A 19249-nucleotide genomic window follows, 5' to 3' on the forward strand; every position below is an offset into this window, starting at 1 on the left:
ATTTTGTTTTTGATATTTATGACATACCGCTGGGTAAATCTGGGTTTATTTGATGCCCAGTCATGTCACATCCACTTGTTCCCTAAGAAAAACCAGTATTCTTTTTTTTTTAACATCTTTATTGGCGTATAATTGCTTTACAATGGTATGTTAGTTTCTGCTGTATAATAAAGTGAATCAGCTATATGTATACATATATCCTCATATCCCTTCCCTCTTGCGTCTCCCTCCCACCCTATCTCACCCCTCTAGGGGGACACAAAGCACCGAGCTGATCTCCCTATGCTATGCAGATGCTTCCCACTAGCTATCTATTTTACATTTAAAACCAATATTCTTAATGGTAATCCATTTTATGTCACAGTTTCCAGGCATACGCTTGGCAGGAACTTGTACTGAACTCAACCTAAACCTGTTATTATAAATGTCATCTTTATGCTTCAGAAGTTATCAGACCACTGTGGGCACATGGGGGTCTCCGTATTGACCAGGGACCTGCTCAGCAAGTTGGAAAGAAATTTCAGATATAATTTATTTGCTGACATCACAGCGTTGGAAAGAACAGTGCATTGGCCCTTCCTGGTTTTGTCAGGACAAAGATCTTTGGAGAGTCATTCTTCACCATCTTCTACGTTGCTGCGGCTCTAATCACGTTTTGCTGAGTCCTCAGTAGCTATGTTTTTTTCTCTACCCCTCCACCCTGCTCCCCAAAGGGAAAGGCTTGGTTCTCTGGCTCCAAGGCCAAGAACCAATAGATCAAGGCACAAACTTTGTACCCTGTTGCTGAGAAGGCACTTGGGCCAGAGCTTATCTGTGGGGTTTTTCATTAGGGGTGGCGTAGGGACTTCCTGTGAACATATTTTCACACTAGTGCTCAGAAAATGGGTGTGTCTGGGGGGAGGTGATTGGAATCATAATAGCAGGGTCTGGAGTATCTAGATGTATAGATTAAGGGCAACTCAATCTTCACAGAGGGAACAATCCTACACTGAGAATCAAATAACCAGTATTTGGATGTGCTTTGTAAACTAAGTCCAATGCAAATGTTTCGACATTTCTTAATGCAGTTGAGAAAGCCATCACTTGTTCAGAGGGATCTGCTTCTCTTGGAATTGCTGAACCACTTCCTTTTCTTTTCACATTGAATGTATCTTCCATCTTTTATTCATACTCGCTCAAAGTAGAAGAGAAAAAGAAAATAACCAGATCAGTGGTTTCTCTCTTGCTCTGAATAACTTCCTTGCCCTTCAGGGATATTGTTGGCTGCTCTCTGGCCCTCAGGAAAGCCAGCTCTTAAGCAGCACCACTCCTTGGGATGTGAGAGACTCCCCAGAGAAGGGCCTGAGCATTTCGTCAAGTGAGATGATGTATGTATGGTACCTAGAACCATGCCTGGCACTCAGTAAACACCTTTCTCATCCTGAAACATACGCCCACCAGCCAACACCAGCTCCGTGGGTATGTGGCTTGGGCAGTCCCACAGTGCCCTGTGTTCTGACTGGCTCTGTCCTGGTTTAATCTCTGCTGTCATCTTGAAATTCTTAATAGTATGTAAACAAGGAGTCCATTTTTATCAGCTACATTGACCTGATCTAGGGAGATCACGCTCTTAACAGGCTTACGCTGGCTTCAATGCCAATTCATCCAGCTCGCACTGGGGGCTCAGGACCCTGAGCCTTTCTCCGATAATTCCCTTCAAGGCCGCTGGAATGCTGACCACTGCTCCAACCTCTTTTAGAGTCTCCCCAACACCTTTTATCAGATGCCCCTTTTCTCTGAAAAACAAACGAAACAACACAAACCCTCCCTGCAACCAGCTTTTCTCCAGGACACCAAGTGACACATGATTGTTCCTTGGGACCACCCACTGTCCCTCTGGCTACATACAGCTCCCAAGCCTTTTCTTGACCTGTTGAGCTCATTCTTCAGCTGACTGGTTTTTCTCTAAATTGCACATTTATAATTAACTGCACTTCTCAATTTCCTTTTACTTTTCACTCCTACCTTCTGGGTCCCAGCCTCTATTACTTCATCTAGGGCATGGTCCCACTTCTGACCTTGCAATGCTCTCACTGTTAAGCATCACCATATCGAAAACTCACCCTTCATTCTTTGAATTTTCAGCAGAGGAGACAGGCAACATTCAATCTGCAATATACCTTAGCAAAAGGACATTTTCCCACACTTAACCTGCTTGCCATTAAAAAAAAATTTATTTACTTTATTTATTTATTTTTGGCTGCGTTGGGTCTTCGTTGCTGCGCGCGGGCTTTCTCTAGTTGCGGCGAGCGGGGGTTACTCTTCATTGCGGTGTGCGGGCTTCCCACTGCGGTGGCTTCTCTTGTTGCACATCACGGGCTTTAGGCACGCGGGCTCAGTAGTTGTGGCTCACGGGCTCTAGAGAGCAGGCTCAGTAGTTGTGGCTCACGGGCTTAGTTGCTCCGCGGCATATGGGATCTTCCCGGAACAGGGCTCGAACCCGTGTCCCCTGAATTGGCAGGCGGATTCTTAACCACTGCACCACCAGGGAAGTCCCCAGCTTGCCATTTTTAAAACACATTAATGCTATATTTAGAGGCAAAATAGTAGAGTGACAAGAACCAGACTTTAAGGCAGGCAGATCTAGGTTTAAATCCTAGCTCCATCACTTATGGTTATAAGATCTTGGGCAAGTTATATAATTTCTTTGAGCTTCATTTTCCCCATCTGTAAAATGGAGTAATAATACACCCCTTGTGGGGTTACCATGAGGATTAAATGAGATAATGCACGTAAAGCACCTGGGACAGCACCTGCACAGAGTAGGAGCCCAATAAACACTAGTGATTTATACTACCATTATAGCTATTTTAGTTAATAAACAATAAGCCTAACTGGTAGGTAGCATGAGTGTGCACACCGTGTTATATGTATCAGATGCTCCGGAAGAAGTGAGAGATAGAAGTACCTTAAGGCGCTTAGAGTCCAGTTAGCAAACAGGACAGGAAACACGTTCATTTCTAATAGAAATGACTTCAAAATAATGAGAGTACAAAGCAGCGCAAGATAACATTCCTCAATGGTGATGGCAACATCAAGTTCAACAGACCAGAGGAGGGGAAGGACACAGTAGGATGGGCAGGCTGAGAGCTGGAAGGGGGCAGGATGAGACGCTCTGGGGTAGGAAGTGAGGTGGGCGGAGCCGGGGACACAGCCAGAGGACAGAGAATAGATCTGGTCTTGACTGAGGCAAACTGTGTGGACCTTGATGAATTTGGATTCCATCAATCAGCAAAGTTTAGCAACTTGTGTGTGTGGAGGTGGTGGTGATGAGGGGGCTTTGGGAGTGTGGGGTTTAGGAGCACATTTACAGAGAGGACTCTGGTCACCCCCACCCCTGGACATGTCTGTAGTCACAGCAGGCTTCTGGGTATGAAAATCAGACTCCAGAACATGGCCCTGACTGCTCAGTGCAAAGTCGACTGCAGTGCTGAGACGACGGACCTCAACCTGCGGACTGGGATGAATGACATATGGGAAACCTGTTTCGGGGAAGAAATAGCAGCCAGGTTTGATGACAGAAGAGGAGAGGATGTAAATAACAGGGGAGGTTTTATGCCTGCGTGGCTGAAAAAATAGTATCAGGAGAGGAACAACCAAATTTAGGAGGGAAGAGAGTCTTTGGAAATCTTAATGCAGAGCTGACGGATGGAGCAGATGAAAATTGTTAATTATAACCAACATCCATTGAGCACATACTCTGTGGCTATTTAATTCTCACAACAGTCCTGTGAAATATGTATTATTGGGCTTCCCTGGTGGCGCAGTGGTTGAGAGTCTGCCTGCCAATGCGGGGGACGCGGGTTCGAGCCCCGGTCTGGGAGGATCCCACATGCCGCAGATCAGTTGGGTCCGTGAGCCACGATTACTGAGCCTGCACGTCTGGAGCCTGTGCTCCGCAATAAGAGAGGCCACGATAGTGAGAGGCCCGCGCACCGCGATGAAGAGCGGCCCCCGCTTGCCACAACTAGGGAAAGCCCTCGCACAGAAACGAAGACCCAACACAGCCATAAATAAATAAATAAATAAATAAATTTAAATCATATGGGCTTCTAAGAAGACCTCTGCTTAAAAAAAAAAAAAGAAATATGTATTATTCTCCCCATTATTCAGATGAGGAAACTGAGGGTTGATATTCATATCTATTAGGCTGGGAAGGACGTCTCTTCCCATCCATTTAGGAGGGGGATGGATAGAGGAGAAGATGAGCTGAGGTGACATGGAGGAGAGCTGAGGGTGCCCAGGTCCTTGGTCCCAGACTTCTTAGCAAAACAGAGGAAAGGTTTTAGGAAAATTAGGAGTGTCAGTCTGAGCCAAGACGAGGTTTAAGAAAACTGTATGGGAAATGCACTACAGAATCCACGAGGGAGGGCTGAAGGAAACTTGCCATATTATAAGGGGTCAGTTCCATGAAGCCAGGAGCTGGGACGGAGAGAGCAGGCTGGGATTGCGGAGGGAGTGGGGAGTCCAGGGACGGACTGACAAAGGCATCCAGGTGGAGGTCCAGCACAGCCAAAAATGGGGCGGGGTCCCAGAGCAGAGCTTGTCTGGGGCTTAGAGTGACATCTGAACTTTTATGTTTGTTAGAAATACAGTTCGATTCTCCGATGGTACGTGAAGGCAGGGTGCTCTGGTGGGAAAGGCCTGAACTCTGGAGCCTGGCACACCTGGTCTGAGGTCTGGCTTTATCGCTGAGGAGTCCTGTGGTCTCGAGCCAGTAAGCTCTGGCTTGGGAGGATGGGGGCGCCGTTCCTGGAAGGAGGGGTCCCTGGGAGAGGAGTGGGGTTGTGGTGGATGCGTTGGGTTTGGGGCAGGTGCACGGAGGTGTCTAGGCTGTAGCTGTAAGCCTGGGAGTCATCAGTGACAGATCACCTGGGGAGAGAAGGTGGGGAGGGGGAGAAGGCAGTCTGGCATAGGATCCTGAGAAGCAACCACAGAGGAGAGGAGTAAGACAGACAAGACCACGGAAGGAGCCTGGGAAGGAGAGTCAAGAGGCAGGAGGGAGAGCCGGCTGGCATGGGGTTATGGAAGCCAAGAAAACCCTGTCACCAGCGCAACAATCTCCCTGGCTCACTGGCTTCAAGAAGAGGTGAGCTGCCCTAGAAGTTAAGATGTCTTCGAGGGAAACCCAAGCTCCCCTTCCCAGATGCGAGCGTACCAGGGTAGGCTTCCGGTCTCAGGGACAGTGAACGCATCTGCTTGGGAAGCCCTGATATAAGCCTGCCTGGCCCCTGCTCAACAGGTAGACCCTGGGCACACAGGACACAGCCAGCTGCAAGCGCTGCTGGGAGAGAGAAAGGTAGGGATTCAGTGTGAAATCCCCATCTGCCCTCCTCCCTTCAGCCCCATCAATAAAGAACAGGCCTGACTGCTATGCTGTGGGGAGCAGCTGGGTCAGGCGCAGGTCAGACCAGGCTGTGCAAGAGCTCTTGCTGCCCCTTCCCTTCTGTGGCAAATTCCTGAAGACAAAGAGGTGCTGGCTGTCTCCAGGGCTGCTTGTGCAGTGGCCTTGTGGCAGGAAAGCTAATTGCAAAGGGAAAGATGGCTCCTCGCTCTGGATTCTCAACCCTGGAGGGGCCCAGGGCAGCAGGGGATTAACCCCCACCATAGAAACTTTGGGATGAAACTAGACCCAGAGAAAATCTCCTGAAGGGATGCAGACCAACACAGAGACCTGGTCCCCACGAAGTGCTCCAGGAGAGGGTCACCTGCACAGCCAAGTGCTGCCCTCACCTAACCTTCATGACCACTGTGTTGGACAGATGTTTTCACCATCTCAGTTTTTGAGACATAAGCCGAGACTGGGATCCAGGTATTTTTATTCCAAATCTCATACTCTTCCGTAACCCTGAGAATAGATTTGATACCAACAAATAGCAACTAAGCACAGAGCTTCATAGCCTGGGGCAATCCCAACTGCAGATTCAGGGTCTCCCACCTGGTATACTTAAAATAGACAACAGATAAGGAAGTATATACGTCAGCCCTAACATCTTCTCATTTTAGAACTAGGAATACATGAATCCCAAATGGTGGGAGAAATGGAAAAGCATGCATGGTTCTTATCAGGAGACGATGCACATTTCTGTGGTTAAGACATTTCCTTTAAACCTGGGAATGAATTGTGTTAATTCCCAGACCCAACAGACTAGCATGTCCCGGGGACACAGAAGCTAGCAAAAAGTGACACCACTCCCGCGGAAGCCATCGGACCACTGTGGCAGTTACCACCTAGGCTGAACTCATGTTCAGGAGAGAAATGAACATTTACTGACAGCCTGCTTTGTGCAATGTTCCTAATATTATTCGTATTTATTATCTTATTTGATCCTCAGAATGACTCTGTAATTTAAAGCAAGGACTCAAACAGATATCTGTATACCCGTGTGCACAGCAGCGTTACTCATAATAGCCAAAATGTGGAAGCAACCTAGTGTCTATCGACAGATGAATGAATAAACATAATGTGGTACGTACATAGAATGGATGTTATCCAACCTTAAAAAAGGAAAGAAATTATGACACAGGCTCCAACATGGTTGAAACTTGAGGACATTATGCTCAGTGAAATAAGCCAGTCATAGATGGACAAAAAAATGTATGATTCCACTTCTACGAGGTATCTAGAATAGTCAACTTCATAGAGATGGAAAGTGTAATGGTGGCTGCCAGGGGCTGGGAGGAGTGGGGGATGGGAAAGTTAGTATTTACGGAGTACAGAATTTCAGCTGGGGAAGATGAACAAGTTCTGGAAATGGATTATTGTGGTGACAACGCTGTGAACGTACTTAATGTCACTGAACTGTACACTGAAAAATGATTGAAATGATAAATTTTATGTTATATATATTTTATCACAATAGAAAATTTAAAAATATATGACTCTGTAGGGTAGAGGTTACTCTTCTCATCTTACAGATAAGAAAAATGGGGCACAGAGGAAATCATGCAGCCAGACTGAATGAGGGTCTATCTGCCGCTAGCACCCTAGGTTTCCTTTACACGATGCCGCCCCTTCTAGAGCTCAAGATAGCCCTGGTCTGACTGCGGGGCTCCCTGGCTCCAAGATTCCTCTGTCAAAGGATGGAGAAAATCCCAAGTGAAATTGGACCTAACTGCAGTTTAGAAACAGAGGGGTGGGTGTGGCTTGGGCTTGAATTACAGGGCTAAACCTGAGCATTGTGCCAACTCTAAAATTATGAAATGAGGGTCTCCAGGCGTCTCTCTAATCCAGAATGATTATCTCCACTGCCGAGCATCCAATTTAAATCATTGTGTTTAATACAAAGCCACAGAACAGAGCAGCCTGTCTCCCGACATGTAGTTACCATGGATACCGGAGATGATCCTCAGAGGGAGTTATGTGGCGGAGGGAACGTGGCTGCTAGCTTCTGAGAAGACAGGGGGCCAGGGGAAACCGTTCTAAAATAGAGCCCGGAGACGCCCTTTGTCATCTTCCTCCTTAGCAAAGCCCCTTCTAATCCCAAAGCGGGAAAGTTTACAGGTAAGCAGGTCATGACCACCTTTATTAAAAGTCCAGGCTGCCCAAAGAGGCCAGACCAGAGGGGTTTACCAACAATCCAGAAATACACCACATGTAACCCCATCTGCTCTCCTTCCCTCATCTGCTCCAGTGTTGGCGAGTCTTCATTTTGGTCCCAAAGCTCAGTGATAATAGTGCTATCAAGCTGCCGAGGAAGGCTGTCCTGAGGCCACGCTAGGTGCTGATGCTGGGGAATGAGGGAGGCTGTCCTGAGGCCACGCTAGGTGCTGATGCTGGGGAATGAGGGAGGCTGTCCTGAGGCCACGCTAGGTGCTGATGCTGGGGAATGCGCGCTGGCGTCTGCTCTGGGAGGCAGGGAGGCCTATGCCTGTACTTGCTAGCTTGGAAAGGCATTTCACTCCCTGAGACTCAGCTTCTCCACCTGCAAAGGAAGGAAAATAAGGCCTGCCTGAGGGGGGCTTTAAAGATCACGATACGTGTATAAGGGATACAGAAATGCTGGGCCTGACAGGGCAGTGCAGCCCTCCTGGAGGGGACAGCGGCTGGAAACGTAGCTGCAGGTCCTACGCAGAGCCATGCACTGCCAGATGCCACCTGGGGGTCTGGGAACCCAGAGCCCGTGAGAGGCTCCACACGCTCCAGGCTGAACACTGTATTTTCCGCACAGCAGGAAAAGTAGACTCTTTGATGGGCCACTATGTCTGGGGCTTAGAGATTCAGAACAAGCGTGCTCTCCCGAATATAAGTCCTAGTTATCTTAAGCCTGGCAAAGTGAGAGTCAGGGCACCAAACCAGGAAAGAGCTACAGCCCAGGCCTGGTGGTAACAAAGGGTACCAAACAGGATGGAAACCTGACAGAGGGAAGGGGAGAGGGTGGCAACAGCTCAGTGGTTAGAATTTCAGTTCATGTAAGTTTTATCCTAACCTAGTCCGCTCAGAACTCCTCGGCCCACTTCTGTTCTCCATTGACTCTAATTGTAAGACAAAGAGGGAGCAAGAGGAAGCAGAATGAACTCTTCCCTATGACATCATCACAACTTATTATACATAAAGATATGGGTCATGTGAAGAAAACATATCGAGATCAATATGTAGCCAAGTATCATGGAACATCCTCATGGACCTCATCTGAACCCCCAGCACTCAGTTAAGTTCCTTTTAACACACACACATCACAGATTTTTTTCTCTCCAAATAACTTTAGAAAATTCTAAAGAAAATTCTTAACTTTTCAGGCTAACAGAAAGGGACCCTGCTAAGGGCTGAGAATGTTTATCAAGTGCTTGGTTAATACACTGAGTTTACTGTTCTCTTAAGTTTTTGGTTTACAGCCTGCACTAAAAAAGTTTGCTTCCAAGGATATAGAATGGCCAAAACAACCTTGAAAAAGAAGGACAAAGTTGGAAGGCTTACACCACCGGCTTTCAGGACTTACTCTAAAGCTATCATAATCAAGACATTGTGGTATAGGTGTAAAGATAGATACATAGATCAAAAGAACAGAAAAGAGAGTGCAAAAATAGACCCACGCACATACGGTCAACTGATTTTTGACAAGGGATGGTCTTTTCAACAAATGGTGCTAGAACAATTGGATAGCCGTATGTAAAAACACTGAACCTCAACCCTTACTGGATACCATATATAAAAACTAACTTAAAATGAATCATTGACCTAAATGTAAGAGCTAAGGTTATAACACTTCTAAAAGAAAACATAGGAGAAAATCTTTGTGACCTTGGATTTCACAAAAAGTTCTCAGTTACAGCACGAAAAACAAACTATGAAAGAAAAAGAATTAATAAATTGAAGTTCAAAATGAAAAACTTTTGCTCTTCCAATGACATTGTTAAGAAAATGAAGAGGTAAGTCATAGCCAGGGAGAAAATGTTTGCAAAACATGTACCCAACAAACGACTTGTAGCTGGAACATATAAACAACTCTGACAACCCGATAAAAAGAAGACAAACAGTGCTCACTTTGGCAACACTAAATTTGGAACAATACGGAGAAGATTAGCATGGTCCCTGCACAAGGATGACACACAGCTTCCTGAAGCATTCCATATTTTTCAGTTGTAAGGTAAATAAGTACTAGGGATGTAATGTATGACATGATAAATATAATTAACACTGCTGGATGTTATAGGTGAAAGTCATTAAGAGAGTAAATCCTAAGAGTTCTCATCACAAGGAAAAATTGTTTTTCCTTTTCTTAAAAAAATTTATTTATTTATTTTGGCTGCACCGGGTCTTAGTTGTGGCACACAGGACCTTCACTGCGGCATGCGGGCTTCTTAGTTGTGGCACGCATGTGGGATCTAGTTCCCTGATCAGGGATCGAACCTGGGCCCCCTGCATTGGGAACGTGGAGTCTTACCCACTGGACCACCAGGGAAGTCCCTCTTTTTTCTTTTATTTTGTATTTATATGGGATGATGGATGGTCACTAAACTTACTGTGGTAATCTGTTCATGAAGTATATAAGTCAAATCATTATGCTGTACATCTTAAACTTATACAGTGCTGTATATCAACTATATTTCCATAAAACTAGAAAGGAAAAAATAAAGATTTACCTATTCTTTACATTTCATAAAAAAAAAAAAAAAACAAGACCAATGACTCAAAACATAGGGAAAAGATGTGAACTCTTCACCAAAGATATACTGAGGGCAAATAAGCACATGCAGAGACATTCAACACTAGGGAAGTGCAAATTAAAACCATAGTGAGCTACCACTGATACATCTGTCAGATGGCTAAAATTAAAAAGACTGACCATAACAAGTGATGGCACAAATGTGGAGCCTGGAAGGAACAGAAAATGTTACAACCACTTTGGAAACCACTTTGGCAATTTCTTAAAAAGCTAAATGTACACCTACCATATATTCTAGGCGTCCCACTTCTAGGTAATTACACAGGGGAACGTAAGCATGTGTCCACACAAACACTCGTGCACAGATATTCATAGTCGCTTTATCTGTAGTTGCCAAAAACTTAATAATGCTAAGTCAGAAACCAGACCAAAAAAGAAATACATACTGTCTTTTCCATGATATAAAAATGTGAGAAAATGCAAATTAATCTATAGTGACAGAAAACAGATCAGTGGTTGCCAGCGCAGGGAAGGATTGCAAGGGACACCAAGAAACTTTGGCTGGGGGGGGTGGCGGTGATGGATATGTTTATTGTATTAATGGTGATGGCTTCGCAGTATCTACACATGTCAAAGTGTATCAAACCATACACTTTAAAAATGTGTGGCTTATTGTATGTCAATTATACCTTAATCAAGTTGTTTAAAAAAAAAGCATAGGGCTTCCCTGTGCTCCACAACGGGAGAGGCCACAACAGTGAGAGGCCCGCGTACCGCAAAAAAAAAAAAAAAAAAAAAAAAAAAAGCGTAACACATAGATTAAAAAAAAAAAAAAAGTGGCTTCCTGGGCTACCCAATCATGACCTTCTTCATTCTGTACATACTCTTCCCAAGAACAGAGTTCACCAACATTCATCAAGCTTAATTTTATTTTTAAATATTGAGGACACTGTAGAGAGTTTAAATCTAAAGAGGAAAGGTATTTATAGATGAGGGGTTGAATTCATTAATCTCCAGTGGCTCTTCCAGCTCTAAAACTGTGTGCACGAGTGAATGCACGTGTGTGTATGTGAGAGTGCGTGTGTAAGTGTATGACTGTGAGAGTGAGTATGTGAAAGTGTCTAAGTGTGTGAGTGTGTGTGTAGTGTGAGAGATAAACATTTGTGAACGAGGGACTTCCCTGGTGGTGCAGTGGTTAAGAATCCACCTGCCAATGCGGGAGACATGGGTTTGATCACTGGTCCGGGAAGATCCCACATGCCGCGGAGCAACTAAGCCCGTGCGCCACAACTACTGAGCCTGCACTCTAGAGCCCGCGAGCCACAACTACTGAAGCCCGCGCACCTAGAGCCCGTGCTCCGCAACAAGAGAAGCCACCGCAATGAGAAGCCCGCACACCACAACGAAGAGTAGCCCTGGCTCGTCACAACTAGAGAAAGCCTGTGCGCAGCAACAAAGATCCAACACAGCCAAAACAAACAAACAAACAAAGAACCACACCGGTGAATGAGAAAGTTCTTAACTATAGCTGGCCTACAGCTCTATCCTCACATAGTCACTAATTAGGGATCCTTACAGCACCTAATTTTTAATTAACAAGAAATAAAAAAGGATCAGAAGGAGAGAAAAACATGGTTGGCTACAGGGATAACCTGAGGGAACAATGAGGCGGAAACCACGTAAGGGAGAAGATACAGCGTCTACACACATTTCTACCTGCCAGTGAACCATTCTAAGATGTGTACCTGACATTCAACACAGAAATATGGCCACTTCAGATAGGAGGCAACCTCAGTGAGGAGAAGAGATATTTTCAACTGAGATTTTTGAAGCCTTCCAGAAGGCCATATTCAAATATTTCTTGAAATATTAAAAAGTATTCCGTCTTTACGAAAAGAAATAGGAGGAAGAAAAATACATCATTCATATACTATATGTCTCACTGAAGTATACATACAATACACGATGTATTTTTCTTCTATCTTTTTTTTAAACCCCAGAGATGCTGGATGAGAGTATAAAAGCAGAGCTAGTATGAGATATGAAAGGTTTCCAAGATGCTTGGGTTTAATCACCAAGGGTACATTTATCTCTATTCTTGAACCAAAGGTTTTAAAAAGCAGTAATCTCTCTGTATAGATCAATTCTTTGCAAACACTCTTATTCTAGGAAATGAGGAGCTGCTTGGTCACCATAGGAGATTTTTTTCCAATGCTAGATGTAAAAATTTGTAAGAAATGATAGATCTCTCTTACATTTGTTCTAAGAAGAGTCAACCTGGCCTACATGTTGGCCTGCCAATTAACATAGATGTACAGTGAAAGTTGCCAGCAAGGTTTTGTTATACGAGATACCTGATTTGAAGCAGGACATCTTTAAATAGCTCCTGCTACGTGCTGAGTTTATGACTGGATATTTCTGTTTTTAAGAGAAAGAAAGGAGAAAGAAAATTATCTAGAAGTCATCACCAGTACTATTTAGGCTCCATTTGAAACCTATAACACACACAGTCAACCCTGACAGTAGAGACAGAAACCAATTTTGTAATTCCTATTTGATGTCTAACACTTTAATACGTATGCCTGTGAGGAAACTTCACAAATGGATTTTTCAGGGGTTGGTCCTCAGTCATCACGATCTATTTATTTATTTATTTATTTATTTTGCGGTACGTGGGCCTCTCACTGTTGTGGCCTCTCCCATTGCAGAGTACAGGCTCCGGACGCGCAGGCTCAGCGTCCATGGTTCACGGGCCCAGCCGCTCCGTGGCATGTAGTATCCTCCCGGACCAGGGCACGAACCCGCGTCCCCTGCATTGGCAGGCGGACCCTCAACCACTGCGCCACCAGGGAAGTCCCATGATCTATTTATTTAACAAACTCTCATATAGTGCTTAGTAAGCACCAGGTACTAGTTTTTAAATATATTTTTTATTTTAAAATTTTTATTCATTTTTTATTTTTGGCCACGTGGCTTGTAGGATCTCAGTTGCCCAACCAGGGACTGAACCCTGGCCACGGCAGTGAAAGCACCAATTCCTAACCACTAGACTGCCGGGGAACTATGAAGTACTATTTTAAGTTCTTTACCAGTAGTATCTCAACACACATAAAGTATTATCATAATCTCCATTTTCCAGAGAAGGAAACTGAAACACAGAGAGAGATTAACTCGTCCAAATCACACAACCAGTAAATGTGGAGCTGAAAGTCAAACTTTGGCCGTCCACCCCAGCCTGTGCTCACGACTGCCACCCTATGTAGACATTCATCTATTTCTTGAGCATCTATTGTACTACATGTTTTAATCTTTGCGAGTCTGTGGTGAGTCACGAGTTAAATATAAATTGTCGTCTCTGCCCCTCAAAGGTTTCAATCCAGCTGAGAGACAAACTTTACATAGGAAACAATTTGAAAGCCCCAGGATGAGATTTTATTTCAGCTGAGGAGAAAAAAGTGGATCCTGGGGCTGAATTAGCTGCAGGAAGAATGTGACATGAGCTTGGTAGGTCATGAAGGCCTTCTGTGGATGGGTGGGAAGGGATGGCAGGAGGGAGCATGGGAAATTCACAGCGAAGGGGGCTGAGAAAACCCCCTTCCTGATGGATGGGCACATACGGGCAGTGAGGATTGGATGGAGAGGGCAAGGTCAGATGGTGAGCTGTCCAGGGTGAAGATCTAGGACTCCAAACTAGACGACAGGGAGCCACTGCAAGTTCTCAAGCAGGACATGACCCTGCTGGCAAAGCCGAGGACATAGGCAGCACGGGCACTAGATGGACAGTAGAACAATCTCATTGCAAAGCCAAAGTGGGTGGATCAGACAGAGTCAAGGCCAGGCCTAGGGTGGAAGCAGGCACTCAGCCTGGGGACTAACGGTTATCATGCACGTACTCTGTGCCAGGCACTGTGTGAAGTGTTTTTCGTGCATCAACTCATTTAATCCCCACAACAACCATTTGTAAATGGTAAAAACTGTCAGCTCTAAGGCATGGACATCAGTGTTATTCCTCTAGGGACAGTGGTGCATTATAAAGCCGCCATCTTGGGGAGGCGGAGAGCTTACTCTGCTGTCTGCCTGATGCATCAGTTCCTTGATGCCTTTATCTGGTCCAGGCAAGCTTAGAGTCACACAGTGTTGAGTTAACTATTTGCATGCAGCCTACTGAGAGGTCAGAGGCTGTCTGAAAGGGGTGACTGTCCAGAATCTGGGGTTTCAGGATCCTCTGAGTGGTGTGGTGAAAAGGGCCTCAGACTGAGAAACTTACAGTGTGGTCCAACTACCTCTGGGACTTGGGGCAACTCATTTACTCTCTCTCCCTATCAATGGGAGGGTGGGGCTCTATTTCTAAGATCCCTCCAGTTTTTTTACCGGAATGAAGTGAACTTGGGAACATCAGTTAATAAGCAAGACTGTATGAGTCTGGATCCCGACAAGCAGGAAGGGTTACTGCAGAGCAAAAAGACTGGAAAGAGATTTTGGCTAGAATTAAACAGAAATGGACAGAATAACAGAGTCAAGAAAAAAGAAGAAAGGAAGTGAGCAGCATTTAAAGGTTTAAAGCCCAAAGAGCCAGTTTCAAAGGCAAAATAGCAAAAACAGTCTGCCCAATGGATACATGGGCTCCTTGGTAAGAAGGTTGGCAGGCTGGACAACAAAGGGAATTTATTTATGTCCCAGCGGGTCCTATCCCAGGACTCTGGTAGGTTTAGTCCTCTGCAGTGGGAGGAGGGAGGTAGGGTCAGGACCCTCCGCTGGGGGCGGGAAGTGGCAGGCCACCTAGCCTGTGCCACTGTACATCTGCTAGGCTGATCCTGTTCTAGACAAACACTCTTTGGGTTAAGATTTGGCTCCCCTTGTGGTTTGACTACAAGAATAGACGTCCTGCTGCTGATGGTTTTGAGTTAGTGGGAGGCTGTCTCAGTGACCAGATGGCCCTGGCACAGACAAGAGAGAGTCTCTGGGTCCTCAAAGAAGAGGCACAGACCCAGCTGGATTTCCATTTGATGACATCTTGACCATGGCCAATCCATCGCTCATTGATGATGCCTATGCGGTACAGACAGGAGGGCAGAGCACAGCACCAGGGACACTTAGCAAGTACAGGGGTTCTAGGCCCCAGGCTGGGGCTTGGGAACCCAATAATGGGACCCTATAATGTGAATAGAAGGAGAGAAACTAATAAATAATACTGGCAAGGGTGAGGCAAGACGAGCCCAAGTTTTCAAAGGGGATTCAGATGTCATTCTGGCACATAAGGTGAGGGTCAGACAGGCAACAGGAGTAACAGCCAGGACAATGTGCCATTCAAAATAGCCGAGAAAGTTCCTTAATAATCCGCATGCTAGTGTTAGGATCATCAAGGATGCTTTAAAAAAAAATACATGGGCTTCCCTGGTGGCGCAGTGGACAAGAATCTGCCTGCCAATGCAGGGGACACGGGTTCGATCCCTGGTCCGGGAAGATCCCACATGCCGCAGAGCAACTAAGCCCATGTAGGCGCTACTGAGCCTGTACTCTAGAGCCCGAGCTCCGCCACTGCAATGAGAAGCCCGCGCACCGCAACGAAGAGTAACTCCTGCTCACCGCAACTAGAGAAAGCCCGCGTGCAGCAATGAAGACCCAACACAGCCAAAAAAAATTTTTTTTTAAATTAAAAAAAAATACAGATGGGGGAAGAGGCAGACCTAGAGACATTGATTTCATTAGTCTGGGGTGGAGGGTACAGGCAGTAGAGAGGAGAGGTCTGGACATGTATTTCTAAAATAATTCCCCAAGTAGTTTTACTGTAAGTTGCTTCCAAAGGTTGAAAACCATTGGCCTAGACAGTGGTTCTCAGTCTATTTTTGGAGGAGTGGGAGGCAGAAAAGGCATCTAGGGAGCATTTCCCCATTGTCCCTGCTGCCCCCTCTGTCACCATCTTAGTGAAGGGGCTGTGCCTGTAGTTTGATTCTGATATTCCCACCGGGCCACGGAGAGCCACTGGTGGGGTGGAGCTCAACAGCCTGCATTAACATTCTTATTATGTAATATTAGATTCACACCAAAGAATAAGCATAATTTATGAGTAAGCTAAGTAGGATAATGATAAAAGACCCCCGTGACCCAAGTGAAATCCTAGACCTTTATTAACACAGTTGGTGTCACTGGCTCTCCTCCCTCCCCTCCTGCCCCTGCCTTCCCACAGGAGATAACCCCCTTCCTCCGTGGGGGCATTTTTAACAAGCAGGGCGTCCTGGCATCTCTGGAGACCAGGTTCTGGGCCTCTGGGAGGGAGGGGCCTGCAGGTTGGAGGCGTGGAGGAGGCGGGGAGGAGGATGGAGTGCCCGGGCTGTGAGCAAGGGGGGCAGAGGCAGGGGAGCCAGGCAGAGCGTGCCCCAGCCTCTAACAGAAGCAGAGGCAGGCAAAGCGTGTGTTAAAGAAGCGCTAGAGAAACCCCTTCAGACCCAGTACAATGGAGACCCAGATGCTCTCAGAAAAGCCAGGCTTTCAACGGTTTTGTTTTCCCAGCCCTGGCTGCTGCTGCCCAATTGACAGGCAGGCCATAGCTCAGGGGGTGCAGAGTTCAAGGCCCTTCGGATCTGTCAGACGGGAACAAAAAGGCGCAACTTGATCTCTCTTTCTCTATAGGCTAATCACAAGGGTGAGCTTTCCTTGGGGTTATTATTCTATTATAAACCCAGATGCTGAAAGCAGATCAACCGTTACCTTTCTTAGAAGGTGCAAAGTAGGTCAGCGGCAGTCTATCAGGGTGCACAGCCTGGGCCTGAGTGCCACAGGCTGTGTGAATAATTAAATCCACACATCCCTGACATCAGCAGTGCAACAGGAGAGCATTTTCTCTCCCCAGGAGATTGTCAGGAATTAGAGATAAGAGGAAGCCAAAATATCCAGCCGTAGGAGCAGCAACAGGGAGAGGCAATCCAGGAGTGGGGGGGACGGGGACGGGGCAGGAAGCCAGTTCTTGGGGGGCTGGGATGTCTGAGGCAGGACTCTGGGCAGGGTCTCCCAGAGGGGTTTGGGGAGGACTGCGTCAGGGGCTGTGTTATGAAACAGACGCTCAGTATGTGCTGCGGCACAAGGACAAGGTCCGATCTTACTTAGGGGGTGGATATAACAAAAGGTCAGTTTAGGTGACGCGAGCAGCCAGAGTGGCTTGGCGTTTACGGGCCTTAAATTTCCTATAACTTGGGCCTGGCATGGATTGGGGGTGTCTGACCCTACAGGAACCCTTAATCACACAGGGGTTTTTCTGTGTTTTTCCAGAGACAGCTGCTTCCATGGATGAGAAGCCTGGAAAAGATCAAAAGTTACCCACCACCTTGCACAAAGTTGCACGTGCAAAGGTCTTCATTCGCTGTAAAGAGCTGGAGGCTCTCAGGGGAAAACTCATCACTCCTGGCTAATGAGGCCCCGGCAGATGACAATGTGGAAAATAAAACAAAGAAAGGCCAGCCTCCTCTCCCAGAGGCTGGCAGGCAGCATAGTGACAGTGTGGCATCCGACCCTGGACTAAAGATCTCCCAAGCGGGGAGAGTAACCGGCAAGCTACAATTTTTGGTGCAAGGCTGCACACTGCATACAATTTTTGGTGCACGCTGCAAAACGGACCCCAGCATGGACTGGTGTGGTGAGCAGAGTTACGCTGGTGGTAAATACCGGGTCCTCTCTTACTCTCTTGCTGGGAGTATAAACTTACAACCAAACTGGAAAACAATGTGGGAGTCTCTCCCAGAGCTAAACATGTGTGTCTTCTATGACCCAGCAATCCCACTCCCAGGAATATGCCTGTAGAAACGTGCACACACGTTTACTAAAAGACATGGATGAGAACATTCAGAGCAACAGCATTTGTCATAGCCCCGAAGTAGCAACCACCCCAATGCCTGGTGACAGCAGAATGTCTAGGTACTCTGTGGGCTCTTGTACAGTAGAACACTGTGAAGCAATGAAGTACAACGTGCAACAACATGGCCGAATTTCACAAAAATAATGTTGAGCAAAGGAAGCCAACGCAAGGGTCCAGGCTGCCTGATTTCATTTACATAAAGCAAACAGTCAAAACCTATGGTGAATATGCTGAAAGCCACCCGCTTCTGCACTTTAAAGAGGCAAATTGTATGGAGTGTGAGTTATACCTCCATTAAGCTGTTACTTTTTAGAAACTATGGTATTAGAAGTCAGGATAGCTGTTATCGTTGGTGAGGAGTAGTGACTAGGAGGGGGCACAAGGGGGGCTTCTGGGTGCTGGCAATGTTTGGTTTCTCAGTTTGGGTGCTGGTTACAAGGGTGTGTTCGGCTGTGATGATTCTGTGTACCTTAGAACCTGTGCGCTTCTCTGTGTGTATGCTGTACTTCAATAAAAATAACCACAAATGAAGCAGGCCTGGCCTGGCCGGGCTCAAGTGCATGGGGATGGTGAGCCGGATGTGCTCACTCTCTTCAGAAAGGCCCCGACTGCCACCAGAGTCCCCCCAAGAGGACCCTGCAAGAGTTTATGAGGATGGGGCTCCCCATTCATTAGTGAAGCCTCATCTGCAGGGCCCTGGAGTAATTCTCAGAGGAGAAAGTAGGGCAGGCCCACCAATCACTTCTATTCCCAGGGCTTGGCTCAAGCGGGCAGGTGTGGCCTGGGATGCCAGAGTATTCAGCAGGCCTGGCGGCATCCTTGCCTCAGCAGAGGCTGGGCCATGGCTACTGTGACTCCTCACAGCTCAGCCTTCCGGGGGTCTGATCTGTTGCGTCTGGACTGGGAAGGAGGCATATCCTCAGGGAGACCTTAAGGGACATCTGCCTGAGCTGGGCCAGCCTCTGCCTGCCTGGAGCCCCAGCCAGGCTCTTCAGGGTGGGTTTGGGGAGCCTTATCAGTTGCTGCCTAACAGCCGGAGCACTGGAGCCCCCAGGAAGATGGATCCCAGGGGGAGTGCACTGAGCACGGGAGAGGGGCTCCCTGAGAACCCCAAGTAGAACAGAGGTGAGATTTTAAGGTACAGGGCCAATGGGGATTTGAGGCAGTGGGCCAAAGTAGGACATAGGACTGCTGCCACTGGTGGACTCCTTTCACCCAGGGGGCATTAGAGGCCAAGTCCTTTATAAATCAGACA

General features: G+C 46.7%; 1 protein-coding gene and 1 non-coding gene across 2 annotated transcripts in view; one reads left to right on the forward strand and one right to left on the reverse strand.

The window, feature by feature from the left end:
* DPYSL5 (dihydropyrimidinase like 5) overlaps window positions 1–19249 on the reverse strand; it is an 88630-nt gene that overhangs the window by 28931 nt on the left and 40450 nt on the right. The window lies entirely within an intron of this gene.
* Window positions 9509–9616, forward strand: LOC132435681 (U6 spliceosomal RNA). Its single transcript, XR_009521624.1, has one exon. It is a non-coding gene; the product is annotated as a U6 spliceosomal RNA (small nuclear RNA).

Source organism: Delphinus delphis, chromosome 12 (assembly GCF_949987515.2).
Source record: "Delphinus delphis chromosome 12, mDelDel1.2, whole genome shotgun sequence".
NCBI classification, from domain to species: Eukaryota; Metazoa; Chordata; class Mammalia; order Artiodactyla; family Delphinidae; genus Delphinus; species Delphinus delphis.